General features: G+C 41.2%; 1 protein-coding gene across 2 annotated transcripts in view; it reads left to right on the forward strand.

Moving 5' to 3' along the window:
- Positions 1 to 3,061: 3,061 nt before the first annotated feature.
- STXBP6 (syntaxin binding protein 6) overlaps positions 3,062 to 16,990 on the forward strand; it is a 104,662-nt gene continuing 90,733 nt past the window's right edge. The window contains exon 1 of one of the 2 annotated variants that reach the window (XM_033063218.1): positions 3,062 to 3,163. The gene's annotated coding sequence lies outside the window, so the exon portion shown is untranslated. Of the gene's footprint in view, positions 3,164 to 9,784; positions 9,914 to 16,990 lie in introns of those variants that run through there. The other variant, XM_033063219.1, reaches the window with a different exon arrangement.

Consider the following 16,990-nt stretch of genomic DNA (forward strand, 5'->3'; position numbering starts at 1 on the left):
AATTGTAGATATACTTTATCAAGCTGCTTATCAGTGACATTCTTGTGGTTCCACTGCATAACTAGAAAAGTCAGACTTCTGCTCTTCAGGCCGGCAAAATGTTTCTTAAGTCTTAATTTTGAGGTCACATTTCTCCAAACAGTTTATTATCTAAATGTAATTTTAAGTATCTTGCACACAAACCATTTCAATAGCCTCATGTGTCCCTGGAGCAAAGGCTAAGGTTTGTTTTTGAGTACTCAGATGAGTCTTACACCCAGAATACCACCAATATCTCTATTCCATCTCTGTTCCAGTGGAACTGATGAAAAGTGAACCTTTCTAAATCTGGACCTCTCTCTCTCCTGCTCCCACAGGACTACAGGACGCAGAGGCAAGCTCCACATTTGTTTCTCAGATCTCACTCCTGCAAACACTATGGTCCTCAGAAATGTGCTTTGGTGCAATAATTTAAAATTGTTTAAAACACTATCACTTCCTCGGTTTAAGCTCTGCCTCCTGGCCAGATATTGCTGCAAGGAGTGTTTAGGTTAGAGGTGAGGTTTGTTTGTACTGAGATAACAAACTATGAATTGGGGTTGGAGAGACACAGACTTTTGTTCTACTATGAAGACAGTAAGCTCTGTGAAGAGCTCTGGCATACTACAGTGGGCATTAACTTTCCAAATTTATTCACCGAATTGGACCCCTAAGGCATTCAATTTCAGATGTTTGACTGACACATTTTTTGTGATGTTTGTGGCTACTTCCACGTGTAAACCCACTTGCTTTCCTAGACCTGTTTGGCATGAAGGTTGAAATCTGCTGGACAGCTTTTGTATGCTAAATCTGTCTAACTAATAAATTTTTCCAGCCATAGGAGGACAGCAACGGCTGAGCCCAAGCATGCCACTCAGCCTGACAAGCCCAAGGACACTGGAGATGTTTTACAAGAACAGTGCATGTCACTGGAGATGACAGGCTATATTCTTAAATATAAGCTCAAGGCCATCAATACAACTTTGCATTTCTAGCAGCACCAATCCAGTAACTCAAATTAAATACTATCAGTTCAAAAGAAAATGGAAGCAAAAATGAGAAAAAATTGAAAAGTCCGTGTAGCTGCAAAAATAAAAACTGGACCTCAATTTCTACTCTTATCTGAAACACATTGCCTGCAAGAACCTACAAGAGGAAAAAAATCCAAAGAACCAGAAAACAAAAGAAGAGGAAAAAACCAAAACCAAAACAAAAAACCCAACTAAACAAAAAAATTCCCAAAATCCAATGCTTGCCAAAGCACACTAAAAAGAGAAGGAAAAAGGGGTGAAAGGTTGAAGGGCTGGAAATTGTCATTATTAGTGTTTGTGAACGCATATTCAGCTTTTCTCTTCTTGGTTTCTGTAACCAGGCAATTAAATAACCATCACAACATTAGTGTTACTAATCGGTATGGCTGCAGAAAAATTAGAAAATAACATTTTAAATGACTTGGTATTTGGACAGTAGACAAAAATGGATCACTTATCTGGATGTTCCCAAGTTTATCTTTCTAAAAAAAGGTCATGATGAACTCTTTGAAGGTCTCAATGCTCAGATTCTTTAGAAAAAGAAACAAAACAGTCTTGTTTCCAACCTTACCTTTCCTAACTGTGGCCTGTACTCCGTTTTCTGTTCATGGCTGTGCGTCTGGCCTGAAATCCACAGATGCTGGAGACACTGAACTCTACTGACAATCACACCCATAGAAAAAAAGGGATCTCTTTTGAAAAATTGGTTTCAATATAGATGGAGAGCTGAAGGTTGCTGGGGGTTGAACTTTTTATATATAAGATGGGGAGGCATTAGTATGAGGCTGTTGCCTACAACAAAAGTAGATTGGCCTATTTCCATTATATCCTTGCAAAATTTATTGGAATTAATATGAGTCACTGAATGGATTTCCCAGCATTTCTAAGAGAGATCTAAAGGAACAGCAGCTCAACTGAGTGTAATGGTCTGAAAAAGAGGCTGTAGCAAACTGCCACTATGTAACATCACCAACCATTAGATTAAATGACAGGATCAAAATACACAACCCCTAAGCAAACAACGTACATTTCTATTAACGGAAGTTGCACCAACTACAATTCACGTGGAGAATCATACAAAAACTCAGTGCTATAAATGAAACATTGTAAAATAAAGTACAAAAATATTTTGCTATGTTGTGACTGTTTATTTTCTAACTAGCCAGTTTGTTATTTCCAAGCACTACATTCCCAGCATTGACACAGTCTGGACACGTCACTGACACCCAATGTAGAAAATACAAGAACAGAATTTGTTTCCAGCGTTATCCTTTGAGCGTGGAGTATCAGCCCTCTGTCATTCGTGTGCTTTAGCAGGAAACAATGTGTTTGAGGTGCCTCGCTGGGGGCCTGAGCGGGCACCGCACACCTGAGCGATCCCGGGCTCCCGGCGCTTTGGCTCGGCGCTACCCGCGGGCGGCTGGCACGAGCCGAGCGCGACTCCCGCCCCGCGGCTTTCCGTGACAAGGTGAGAACGTGTTTCTGTTCCCAGCACGTTTAGCGCTGCAAAACTCGTCAGAGAGCTCAAAGGTTGCTTTATACGTTAATTCTGGAGGTTTGCCCGTCTAAACTCGTAATCCCGGCGCCGGGCGCCTCCGGCGGGGCTCCGGGCTTGGCGGAACCCGGCCCGCGGGAGGCTCCCGGGCCGGCGGGCGCACGCCTCTCCCGCGGAGCGCTCTCGCGGAGCGGCGCTGCCGCCGCCACGGCTCCGCGGCCGCGGAAGAGGCGCCAGCCCCCGAGCAGCAGTGTTTGAGGCTCCCACCCTTCAGCGATCGCAAACTCCGTTCCAACGCGCTTATTTCCTCCTGGCTCCCGAGCCAGCTTCCTGCCCGCGCTGCCACGGCTTCTCGCCGGCATCCATCCCGCCGGTTCGCGGGCGGCCCGGGACGGTGGCGGCGGGGCGGTGGGCGGCCCGCGGGCGGCCCCGATTGGCGCAGCCGGCGCACGTGGGGCCGCCCTCTCGGCTCGGCGCTGGCAGCGCGGCCGCCGCCGCGGGGCACGGCCGGGCAGGGCGGGGAGCGCACCGGGCTCCGCTCCGCGCGGGTCTCCGCGCACCGCGCGCGGCGCTGCGGCGAGCAGGGGACACAGCGGAGCCGAGCCGAGCCTGCGGAAAGGTGGGCGTGGGGGCGGCAGGCGCCGCGCTGCGGGTCGCGGTGGCCGTGGGGCGGGCAGGGGCGATGTGCCCATCGGCTCCCTCGGTGGCGCGCCGCGCCCGCCCCGTTGGGGCTGCCGGCTGCGCGCCGCCCGAGGGAGCGGGGCAGCGAGTTCGCGATCAACTCCGCGGTGGCGTCCTCCGCCCCGCACGGCGCCGGGACTTCCTGGGCGCCCCGGGGGTGCCGGCCCGAGGCAGGCGGGTCTGCACCCCGGGGGAGGCGGCGTTCCGGCGGGCGGGGTCGGCCGGAGCCGCGGAGCTCCGCCGAGCGCCGTCTGCGGCGCGGCTGGGGCGCGGCGGGCGGTGCGCCCGGCAGCGCAGCCCTTCAGCCCTCGGAGGCTGCGGGAGCGAAGGGACCCGGCCCTGCAGCCACCCCCGGCGCAGGAGGCTTTGCTCTGACACCGGCCCCGAAGTCTGCGCTGCCGGGAGCCGCTGGTGCAGCCCCGGTGCTGATCGGTCCCTGTCGACCATCCTCGGGAGGTTCTGCCGTGGTGAAGAGCAGCACAGAACCGGCCAGTAAGCGTTGAGCAGATGTACTGGTCCCCTTCCAACACCATGTTTCAGGAGTAACCTTGACAGCCCAGTGAAACGACCACCACCCCCTTGCCCGCTTTCTGTTAGAGCCGGCTTTGCTGATGGAAAAGTGAGATCTACAGTAGCTGTCGTCATTATCCACTTGCCTTGTGCTGATGAAATCTGAAGTTCAAGGAAATATTTGCCATTATTTAGATAAATGCATTATTCTTTTTTCATCGTATTTTGCCCCCTGTAAAACAGAGGAGGTTATGTTTTAGGAATTACATCACTTTGCAAGTCCCTCTATCTTTCTCTAAATATAAACTGTCTTTTAGGATGTCTTCAACTTGGCTGTTTTCCTTTTGTGAGTCAGAGCTAGTGTTACTGCTTTTCGTTGCTTGAACAGGCTCCACAGACTCATGACACCTCTCTTAAAGAGTTTTAAGAGTTGTTGCTCATGTGATGGGGATCATCTGGCAACTCTGCTTAACATTACTGAGGCAGACAGGACCTTTTCCAACCTGAAATACTGGAAGATGGCAATAAGGTATCTTGATTCTCTTTTGACTATGACATCTAATCAATGCTGCAGTGACTAACTGTAGGGGAGGTATTTAACCTGCCTTCTTTTGTAAGAGAGGAGTCAGCAGAGGGTAGGGAAGTTGTGTCTTCTGTCTAGCAGCTCAGGGGTTTATTTTTCACATATGTATTTTCCAAGCACACTTTACCCCTGATTTTTTCTGTAATTCTAGTAAGTGATTTTAATGAGGCCCTAAGAACTCATAACATAATGAACACAGGAGAATCCTTGTGGTGGTTTGAGTGCAAGTAATCATAATGGGGAGTTGGCCATTATTTTTTTCCCCCCATGCTCTGTGAATAGGAATTTACAACTTCTTGTCCCTAGGAAGAATGTTCCCTGTGGGGCTGTTAGTCTGCTTGGTCAATACTTGAAAAAGGCACTTTCAGTGAAATGTTTAAGGCCTTTCTGCTTGAGGGAATGTAGTTGTGGTCATTTCACTCTAATTTCTCTTCTATTACTCTTGATTTTCTTCAGGACTATACCTTAAAAGTTGCATGGCACCTTGGACAATGAAAATAAAAAGTACTGTAATATTTTGAGTATAGATTGAAAGCAGCATTTTGGAAGTTAGCCCAATCACCATTTTGTGATAACTTCCTCAGGTGAAGGAATTTCCAGGTCAGAAAAAAAAATGGCTGTGAAGAACTGTGCAATGGAAAGTAAGGGGTACCTTACCCTTGAGTGAGAGTGTTTGCTGTGGTGACTGAGATTTCTGTTAACTTGCACATGTTGATTTCTCATGTCTGTTTCATTTATCTTCAGGTTTCTGAGTCTATAGGGACGTGTAAAGTCAGGGAAGTGTGATAACATGGTGTTGTGAGCTATAGAAGGGTCAAAGTACTTTACTTTTTTTTTTTTTCTTCCAGGTTTATATTCGGATCACCTCAGTCTTGTGTGCATGTGGGATGTTTAGACAGTGAAGATAACAAGCCATTTATAAAGTCCTCAGTATGAAGGTTTTTTTTTCCTCCTAGTTGAATATTTTTTCTTTGTATTACTTAAGGCTACTTATGCTAGGAGATCACTTCTTAAGTAATATGAATTCATCAATAGGTGCTTCTTGTGTTTGTAGTGTTATTAGATTAAAACATGCACTTTAGAAAGCTTAAATATACCTTTTAAAAAATTAAACTTATAGGACTATATGGGAATTGATGTCTTCTGTTTTATTATGAATACTATTCTGTGAAATGCCAGCTCTGTAAAATAGTAGCTGTTAGTCTCCTTTGGGGAGAAGCATGCTAAATAGTAGTGCATTTGTTCTTTCTTCTTTCCTTGTAACTTAGTGTCTATTTCCAATGTCCAGCTGATAAGCTAAGGTTGCCAAGGTTTTGCAAAAGTGTTTCAATCACAGTTGTTAGGGTAATACGATAGTAAGGCAAGCTTGTCTTCTTTTTTAACCAAGCAGGAATGCTATAGCTAATGTGCACGGAGAAAAAATCAAGTCCTTCAAGGGAACATTTAATTTGCGTAGCCCTGGGTTGGTGGTCTCTAGTGATGTTGGGGATTTAAAAAATGGATGAACTAAAAAGCCTTGACAATAATTTATATTGTATCCAGACATGCCAGTGAATTCATTAATGCACTTTTGCATATGACTGCAGCAGTTAGTGCTGGTTTAACTGTTTAGGAGCATGTTTAAATTTAGGCTTTTGGCTTGCCTGTTTCTTGTTTTGAGTCAGGACATGCAACTAGGATGTATCTAGTATTTTATCAGGGCTAATAAACATTGCCTGATTGTTTACAGTTTCTTGATGTGCAGCATTCCTTGGTAATACAGATCTTTAATTTTATCCCCAACAAATTTCTTAAGCTTGGAGAAAAGGAGAGGAAAATAGTAATAATAATTCAAAATGAGAACTATGTTAATAAAAGATGGGACTATTGGTTTTCCTGCTTAAATGATGTCATAGAATATTTAGGATGTTGTGTGCAGGGACGAACTCTCGTTTTAGGGGAATGGGAGGAAGGACATTGCCTCTTACTGCTTTTTTTTTTTCCCCCTCATCTGGGTAATCTGCTATCACAGAAATGAATGATGATTTCTCAAAAGCAAATGCATTTCTGAAACTATATATAGCAGAAATAAACTCAAAAAATGTCTTCACTAGGTAACTGAAGGTCAAAAAAGATCAGACCATTTAACAAAATCATTGTATTAAAACTCTTTCAAAACTGCCAGTATCCTCTTCCATCCTGAGAAACCTTTTCCCAGTAGTCCATTTTCTTTTTCCAGTATGCATTTGTTGGAGGCCCAGTTGACCTTTGGCATGTGTTGTTTGTTGTGATGCTCTAGAGCTCATAGTTGAACATTAGCTGCCTTTTTTCCTTCTTAATCTTAGGCATCTTAGACATCCTCTTCACCTGGGGTTTTTGACACAGACAGTTCTGTGGGGCTTCTTTGTCGTAAGAATGACAGATTCCTTTGTAAATGGGATTGCATGACTGAGTTAGCTTGATATACTGCATATTCCTACTTTCCCTTTCATAATTTTTCTTTGCAGATAATTTTGGGAAAGGATTCTTGCTGTGCTGAAGGGCTGCAGGTCTGGGAGCAGTTTGGGCTGTAATGTCCTGTAAGGATGGACTGTGTTATTTACAGGACAGCATTTGTTTTGGATTTCTGATATTAGGAAGGCACAGGTTTCTACAGCTGCTTGTTGTCAGTTTCAGACTTATATGTAGATAGCAGTGGTAATCTACTGTCAGCAGCCCCAAGGGAAAAAAATCCAGACATTTCTGTTCTGTAGCATTTTGATTTCCATAATAAAACAGGAGCATTGTGGGAGTTCAAAGTTGTTCAGTGGTGCAGAATTCTTACCAGTGGCTACAAATGCAAGTTATTAAAGGTTTTACTGTCATGTACTGAAGGTTAAAGTCCAGCACTAAAAGGTGAAGTTAGTTACGCTTTTTTTTTCCCTTTAAACTTGGTTCTAGTCCTGCTGTAGACATGAAAATAGTGCCAGCTCCAGGGATCTTTTTTTGTTGTTGTTGTTTTTCCTTCTACCTTTATCATCTTGTGTGGTTTTAAATTTCAGACACTTTAACTTCATTATCTTTTCCTAGAGATAGCACGTTTTTTATATATGTCAAGTTTCTAAGTAGTGTAAAACATGTTGTGTAATTACAGACAGATCCATTAATAACAGGGGAAATCCCAAGATTACCTGTGGGAAACACTTAGGATGGAGAGACTTTGGAAAACAGGTTGCTGGGTAGGCTGAGTTTGTCTATGCATAAAGCAGTACAATTAAACATATAACAGTAATAAATAATAAACTTTCAATATAAGAAATTAACATACTCCTACTTGAGTTAAATGGAGCCATGGTTAAATTATTAAGATTCTGCTGCTGTGGAAAAAATTCCTTTTTCTTGATGCATCACCCTAAGATAAAACTGGAAATGTAACTTTTGTAAAGTTTGGTGCTTGCCTGCAATTAATCTGCAAAAAATCAATACTGATAATTTCTTCTTGCTAACTGTGCTGGCCAACAAGTTTGTTATTTATACATTTTGGTTTTGGGTCTCCTTTTCACAAGCCATTCTGTGCTATGATTGCAGGCTGCTGTAGAAAACACTCTTCTGTATCTTGCAAATACTTGCTTGGAGAATCAAAACAGTAATTATTTAACTTTACTTACAGATTTTTTCAGGATTGTTGAGGTGCAAATTTGAAATGTAATCTAATTTTGTTTCTACCTTTACACTTGCTAGTGTATTTAGGAGGAGGGGAAGAACAAACAACTGGCCATATGCAGTATACACTTTGAAAACTCCCTCTTGGTAATTAATAGAAATTCTAGGATGTTCACAAGCTTCCTCTTGAATTGTTTGCTTTTAATGGGCCATCATCTGAGCATATCAACTTTCTGTATTCATTTAAAGGAACACAGTGCTCAGTTCAACATTGTTAATCATATATGGAAATAAGGAAAGAATATGATCAGTTATTGACAGATTGGATTTACACAGTTAGAGTGAGTTCCTGTTAATTCATTTTTTTCCTTGAGCTTGTATGGCAGGTTCCTGACAGTGTAATAAAATGTCTAAATGCTCTGATATGCCCAGAGGTTAGTAGCTAGTCTGTTAGCACCTCTGTGACTCTAATATAAGCATGGCAAATAGTTTTTTGGAGCGGCAATTTGTTCGGTATGGGTTAACAATCAACTCTACCCTCTAACAGCATTGTTAGTCTGTAGGACTCCATGCTGGGACCTTAGGCTTTCAGGCAGCATGGAAAAAGGATGGATGCTCAGAAATGTGCTCTGCTCATGTCAGTGCAAAGGGGTTTTCTTCTGGCTTCCTGGTGGCCATCAGTGCCTTGCTGGTGGGCATCCACTGCAGGTGGGCTCTGCACCTGGGCCTTTGCCCTGTTTTTCAGTGAATGAAAGTTACAGGATTCAGAGAGACACAAAAAAGTGTCTCATGTCTTTCCACCAGTCTTTTCCACCAGGGAAAGACTAACTAAAACGAATATTCAGCTGCCCTTAGTGTCTTAAGGACAGTAGGTGTTAAAACTCTGAATTCCCAACTTAGTTTTGTCATTTAAAAATCTAGATCTATGCTGAAGGGATTGCCTGAAGGAAGCAGTCTGCCTTTAAAATACAAAAAACCTCAGAAGATCACATGACTGTAGAAGAGCTGAGCTTGGATGGGACCTCTGGAAGTTCGTTTTTGTAGTTTTATTATACCATTCTCTTTAGGGGAAAAGCTGTGTTAAGCTTAGTTTTTTTTGGACTATGCTCTCAGGCCCATGGTGTGATTCTTGGGCTTGTCTGTAAAAGGCCAGGAGTTTCACTTCATGATCTTTGAGGGTCCATTCCAACTCAGACGTTCAGTGATCTGTTTTGGGAGATGTAGAAAGGAAGTTGCAGCTTGTAAATACAGAGGTTCACTCATATGAGGGGATACCAAACAAAGAAGACTTTGTTTTGTAAGCAGACAGCTGAGTGAAGTCAGAGGCACATTCACAGATGGAATGGAGTTCTTGGTTACTAGAACTGAATTTTTCCTTACGTATATATTTTTTTTGAGCCTTAAATGAGGACTTTCTCAGAATCATCTTGCATTGTGCCCAAGCTATTAATTTTTGTCTCAATCAGTACAGGATTTCAGTTCTAGTGTAAACACAGTTCCAATATATTCTTTAAAGAAACATTATTCTTGACTGATTTTGGTAAAACTCACAACTTAAGAAAATTAATGTGTCAATTGTTTATTTAAAACATTGATTTTACTGTAGCCTGTGTGCATTTGCAGCTGTTCAGAAGTGACTATCAGAGGAGCAAAGACTGATTCAATAGCATATGAAGTGCTGGATGCTTCTTCCCACATTGTTGGTAACGTATGATCTGCATTTGAAAAATGTAACCAAGACTGAATATTTATATGTTTTAAGTTTTTTTTCCTGGGTGGCTGACTAGTTTGACTTTAATATCAGACTGAGTTTGCACTAAGTTAGGGTGTTGGGATAATTTTCAGTTTTTCAGGGCCTGAAATGTACATACAGAAATTCATGATGGAAGTGTTTGTTTTGAAGATTCTGATTTACTTCAACTCCTGTGGAAACTAAAGGCTGTGGCTGACTTCACTGGGACTTGAACAGAGCAGGTAGGCATGGTTTTGTCCCATAGAGTTACCTTAATATTTCTGTCTCCTATGTACTCAGTAAGGCTTCAGATGTTCCTTTAGTATATAACTATAGGATTAGGTAACTGTTTCTTAGGTGCTGAGACATAGTTACAGTATATAATCTATTGTTTAAATACCCAAATACAAGACTAAGGATTTGCCATAGGTGATCAGTTGTACCTTGCAGAGTTAATTAACCTGCACTTAGACACAGATTGTGTTTGTGATTCAGTCTGGGCTTAAAACTTTGTCACTTCTGCGTTGACTTGTGAGTTAATGCTGCAGACTCAGGCACCTGATGATCTTCTGACCTGAGGTGTCTGCATTTCCTGTCTAGTGGTGGAAGGAGTTAATAAAAGCCTTGGGGGCATGAATCACAGCATTGTAGCATTTCACAAAATAGTAATGACATTACTTCGGTAAGCAGTATTAAAAAGCATGAACAGAAATAGCTTTTATGTGAGTTGGGTGTAAGGCAATACAATTTTGTGACTGTGTTAGCTGAAGGTCGCTGTGTCAGTTGCATTGCACCTCATTTACACATCTTGACACACCACTGTCCCTGCATGCCCACGTTTGCCAAGGTCATACTGAATTGTGGATGGTTCTTGTCCCCAGCCCAGGAAATCAGTTGCATGGGGGTATCTCTTGAGAAAGCTTTGGGAAGGTAAGCTAATTGATTATCTGTGAAATTTTTCAGGAGGAAGCTAGGACCTAGGACCTCTGACTTACTTTAATGATTTGATAGGATCTGAAATATGACATTTAGTGTCTTAAAAGTAAATTCTTTGTGTCCAATATGATATTTTAACTCGTAGCCCTTATCTGGCCAAAGGCGAATGTGACAGCCTTTAAAGGATTAAGAAACCAGTGTGCCTATACCTTGATTAAGGAATTTAGTAGATAGGAACCATGTACAGGGCACCTTCAGATCCTCATAAGAATTACATAAAAGACTAGTTTCAGATTCTGTTTGGTTGCTAGACAATGTTTCATTTTAAGGGACAAGAAGCATGCAATTTAAAATATTACACTTCAGTAACTTTTAATTTTTTATTTTTTTTGCAAACATTACTCATTTTAACCTCCTAAAAAGAAAACCTTCAAAGATAAGCCAAGACAGATTAGTCATGTCATGTAAAACAGCACTGAATTAAACTACCCTTCTTTATGTTTTGGTAAAGATTGTATTGTAGAAGATACAGCAGTGTTTTGGAGTGGGAGTATAAGGGCTTATGATGGTTCCAGATGCCTGTGGGTCCAATTCTATTCCTAGTTACTTCTGTATAAACCTCTCATTCATTCTTGTAGAAATAACTGCTTATTTGTGAAAGTGGGCAGGTCTGAGGCAAGGCTTGATCCTGTTGTCCTTGGAGCACAATAACAGTGCTTCTGCATTCCAGTTAAGCAGGTGATAAGACCATGTTTGCAATTCTGCTTTCTGTTCCTCTCCACTAGTTTATTAGGGAGCTGCTTTGGTTTTCTGGATGTTTGGGTAAAGAATACTGGGAATTCTCCAGTAGTATCAGTATTTCATGTTTGTACCCTATGGTAACTTGTGAAGCAGGATATAGTCAAGAAGCTGACATAGCTTGTGATTAGTTGCTTATTTCTAACAATAATAGCTGATGTCTTAAAATCTTAACTTCATAATACTGACTGGTTTTGTGCATGAAAGTAGGCTTGTTATTATTTCAAAAGCTAAATTTGCAGTTTTGTTTTTGTATTCCATTTGGTTACAGTGGAAAGTGCAGCAATGGATTGTCTTTGACAGTAACCCAGGTGCCGCTCTGGGTGCTAAGTGAGGCTTCCTTACAGCTCTGAGCAGTGATCAAGCTGAAGAATGCATTTGCACAGCCCTGTAACTCTGACCTGGTGGTCCCACAAGGGCTTAGCAGATGCTGGACTCACCCATACATTCATGAGCTGGGTGTGGTGACTCTTCATTTGCTGCAGAAGGAAATGATCTTAAATGAGTTGTTCAAGCTCATATCTGGGGTAAAACTGTGATAATAATACAACTTTCTAGTTCTGTTTTTATAGATCATCAGTATATCAGACTTTATTTTTGTCTTTTAAGCAATTTAGTTAGAAACTTGTAATCAACTGAGTGTGCATTTGAAGTCCTCTTGGTATTAAAATTTGTGAATTTATCCCATGGAGAATCTTGCCCAATGTATAGCAGAAACATTTTCCCTATCCAGTTTACCTTACTTAGGTTTCTAGAGCAAAACACATAGTGATATATATGGACTGCTTTTCTGTCTTTCATTGTGCATCTGTTGTGTCTTCCTCTGTGTCTGACATAGTCTGTGCATGTACCCTGCACATAGTCTGTGCATGTCTCTGCACAGAAGGAAATGCATTTTCACAGGTGGAGCAATAAAAGCCGGCCTTGTAGAGGTGCAGTGTCTGGGTGTTTCGTAGGGAGCAGGTTTGGTGGCCATGAGCATTTTCTCACTTCCTGCTGGTGACAAAGCAGTAAATCCCAGGTTATTTTTCTGTATGCTCTCCCCACTGGGTGGATTTATTTCATGTTCTTACAGCACAGGCTTATCTGAACTTCGGGATGTTCCCAGCTTTGACATTAGTGCTCATGCTTATTTTTGCCTTTTCATTTAAACATTTCTTCCTCTTCCCTTTTCAAAAGGGTGGTATGAGGTGGGGTTGACAACTGATGTCTGTTATGACTAAAGGGAACCTTGCTTTTCTGATAGATGGATAAATACATAATTTAGCATGCAGTAAGAGGAAAATGCTTTTCATTTCACTCAGTGAGCTATGCTGAGGAGGGTGTAGTAGGGATCAGAAAAGTGGAATGCAGACTGTGATATAATGTATTGTAGTATGTTATGCTAAATAAAATTTTCTGGAAATAGAAAAGAGGACTCCCAGGAAGTGCAGCAGTCCCACAGAAAACATGTCTGAGGTTGGAGGAAATGAGAATTCAGTACCACTGACACACAGAGCGGTGCAATGAGTTGTCTTCTGAGGTGTGGGAGCTATGGGAGGTATTTATCTGATTAATGAACCAGTAGCACTGGTTCAGCTGTCTTCCTTGGACAAGGATTATTTCTGTAACATGGTCTCAGCTGTGTCTAATCTCACTCTGTTTTCTGCCTTCATAATTTTGTCTGTTTCTTCCTCATTTCTCACTATTCCTTATCTTAGCAACCCTTTATGTGATTTTAATCATGAGGCTATTCTCTTTGAAATCTCATTTAACAGTCCCCAGATACTTCTTAAGGGACTTAATAAGTGTGTACTTCCCTGTCATGCATCAGTTTAAACATTAACTTTGGCATTTTTGGTTAAAAAAATGTTGACTAGAGATTGATTTCCTCTCTTGATAAGTGAGTTCTCACCTTTCTTCATGTTCTTATTTCCTCATGTAAATAATTATACTTTTCTAGCTTATTTTAGAAACAAGGTGACTTTTGGGAAGAGTAAGATGTGACCCAGATGACTGGAAAAGAGGAAGCATTGTGCCCAGCTTGAAAAAGGATAGAAAGGAGGAACCTGGAAGCAATCAATTTGTCAACCTCACCTCTGTGCCTGGGAAGGTCATGGAATCCTAGATCCTCCTAGATGCCATGCTAGGGCACATGGAGGACAGGAAGGTGACTTGAGACAGCCAGCACAGCTTCACCCAGGGCAGGTCTTGCCTGATCAACTTGCCTTCTATGTTGGAGTGACTGCATCAGTGGACAAGGGAAGCTACAGATGTCATTTATCTGGACCTTTGAGATGGTCCTTCCCAACATTCTTCTCTTTGAATTGGAGAGAGAAGGATTTGCTGGGTGGACTGTTAAATGAATTAGAAATTGGTTGGATGGTCACATCCAGAGGGTAGTGTTCAATAGCTCAGGGACGTCAGTGACAAGTCGTGTCCCTTAGGGATCTGTAAACTGTGTTATTATCTCCATTATTGACATGGACAGAGGGATTGAGTGCACCCTCAGCAAGTTTGCAGGTGACACCAAGCTGAGTGGTGTGGTTGACACACCTGAAAGATGGGATGCCATCCAGAGGGACCTGCACAAGCTCAAGAATTGTGCCCATGGGAATCTCATGGGTTTTAACAAGACCAAGTGCTGCTGCTGCACCTAGGTCAGGACAACCCCTGGTACCAGCACAGGCTGGGGATGGACAGATGGAGAGCAGCCCTGCCCAGAAGGACTTGGGGGTGCTGCTGGCTGAGAGGCTGGACATGAGCCAGCAATGTGTGCTGGAACCAGATAATCTTTAAGCCCCTTCCAACCCAAGTCTTTCAATACTTCAGCAGTTCTGTGACTTTGTAGGTTCCATTTCCCTCTACTTTCAATTCCCCCTTTTCATGTTTCTTGTGAGTTGCATACTTTAAATGAGACAACAAAGTTATTGATGATAAGGGATGAAAGGTAAGTGTTCTATAAATGGCACTGTGGTATATTCTGGATCTTTCCAGATATGTTATCACACTCTGTGACAGGATGTGAAATATTCCACACACATTGAGTAAATAACAGCTGTTATGAATAAAAGCTTTTAAATTAGCAGAGCTGAGTAACTTGTTTCTGAACATCTTAAAATGAGAAACTGGAAGAAATGTAGACAGAATAAGGAAAGACCTGGAATCATGTGAGATATTTAATTAAATAGTTGCTTCTTATTCTGTAGTTGAACAAAAGAAGGCAATGCTTTGCCAGTGCTAAAGGGTCACTGAAAAGAAAAAGACAAACTTGGTGGGTGGTTGTTTGCCTCAATATGGTGCTGACAAGTCTAATATACTTTATTTTGTGTAGAGTATTCTGTATTTAATTAAGCTTAAAATCTGGGTAGTGTACATTCAAAGGCAAGAGCAATGCATCTGTTATCTTCTAATCTTTCATTGGATTGAGCAACTGATTTCAGTGTAGGATTATCTGTATTATAAGGTACAGGACACTGAAGGGCTGCTTCTGCTTCTGGTTGGCATTTTTCATTGTTCTAAAGTGTCTGAGCATTTTAAGTATGGGTCATATCTCTATTGCATTTTGAATTTTCTATTGTGTTTCTTTAAAATTATTGGTTAAAAGTTGTATTTAGTATATATAATTTGTAAATTAATTACGTATTTATGTATAGCTGAGATCTTTGCTTTTTAAGAGGTGAATTTGCATTTCTTCATAACCATAATGTTTTGTGTTTTTTGTTTTGGTCTTTGGCCTGAATGGACATCTCAGGCAAAAAGGTTTTTGGAAGGTTTATTAGCAATAGATCCTTGCTTGATTCCAGATGGAAATCTCTAAGTTCTCTTGGGGGTCCTATGAAATAGTTCTTTCCTACGGTAATAAAATAGTGTCTCAAGTATAAACGATGCTAGAATTGTCAAGCTGAGTGAGCAGCTAAAACTAATGATTTGCAAAGAATTCCAAGTCTGCATCTGGCTATTAGGGCTATACCACAGTTTTGTGATATCTTTATTTGGGAAAACATCTCTTGCTTTCTTTACTTGATGTGCAGATGGCCATACAAAAGATTGCTCTTTGAAGAAAGAAAAAAACATCAGTAGGCATAGTAGCTAAAAGCACAGAATGCACTTAACTGTCTCTTCCTTAATTTCAGAATCTTTTTCTCTCATGAGGATTTAGTACGAGTCTTATAATGATGTAGCTTTTGAGAAATTAGTGTCCTTGTAAAAGCTAGATGAAAGCCTTTTAAGAAGTTGTGAGAACAATATTTGAATATTTGTGCTGTATGCTATGTGCCTGCACTCATGCTCCTTTATTATAGATGCTGATTTTTACAGAGTTGCCTGTCCTTGCAAACCTTTCTGTATGAGATTTTCTTGGAGAGACAGAAGGTTCTCAAGTACTAATAGATCATGTTGTCCATAACACATGTATACTTTGCAAATGAAATCCTTCTTTTTTCAGCAAATGGGGTAATATGCATCCTTTTTTGAAGAAAAAAACTAAAACCCTAAGCTTCCCCTTACCTCCTTTTCCCCCTGCCCCAAGTATTTTGGGATATTAACTTTAAAAATGTAGTTTACTCCTCTTTTCATCTTTGAAAACTTTCTGACATGTAGACACGAATAGTAAAAATTTTTGATTACTGCAATCTTGATAATATCCCACTTTCAAAAAGTGATTAGTTCTATTGGGCTCTTGAAAGCATATGAACTCGTGGAAGACTAAGTTCAGCTCCTTAGCAATGAATGACCAGAAGAAAGCACATGTGGATTCCATTTAGGGTGCACTAAGACTCTAATAAGGATATTGTTTAGTGGGTTTCTTTTTTTAGAAATTTCTCTGCCTGTCTGTATGCACTGTGTTTCATTGGTGGCGTTGCTGTACTTGGCAGGCTGAATAAAGGCTGCTAGTTTGTATTCTGATTCAGCATCACCCCTGAAATGCATACTTTACATGTGCATTGAATGTAAACTCATTAATAAAAAACCCCAAGCAACTTTTTAGTATTTTCTTAAATCTACCAGGCTTTGGTTCAGACGTTTGAGTTTCTGGGTGGGTTATTTTGTTTTGTTTAAGAACTGAAACTTACCATATTCAACCCTGAGAAACTGTTGTGATGGTAACTTGACTTCTGATACTTATTGGGTGAGGATGAAAATGTTATTTGCAAAGTGAATGTGTGCAAAATCAAACAGGTCTGCCTTGTTTCTGTGGGGTATGAGGCATTTTTTTTTATTTATTTTTTATTTTTATTTTTGTCTTTTGTTTATACTGTGTTTAATGTATTTTATTAGTGATAACATCTGTGATAAAATGCATGGCTGAATCCTTGCATAATGGGAGAGCTACTGAAAGAGCTGTTAGATAAAAGTAATTATCTGTGAGGCTCTACCTACCTGTCCTGAAGATCTCTCTCAGGGATTTCCCCAGTTGTTGAACTTAATGAGCACAGACCATCATTAACTTTGAAGATACTTCTGTACCTCACAGGATTCTGGGTCTCTGTTGAATGTGCAACACTTACTGATTTTCTTCCTTTTGGAGGAAGACATTTCTCCTTTCTTTTAAGTCTGTCCTGTCACTGTTGCACATTTGTCTTCATATAAAAATTAGTGGGGAT

This window comes from Catharus ustulatus, chromosome 6 (genome assembly GCF_009819885.2).
Source record: "Catharus ustulatus isolate bCatUst1 chromosome 6, bCatUst1.pri.v2, whole genome shotgun sequence".
Classification (NCBI taxonomy): Eukaryota; Metazoa; Chordata; class Aves; order Passeriformes; family Turdidae; genus Catharus; species Catharus ustulatus.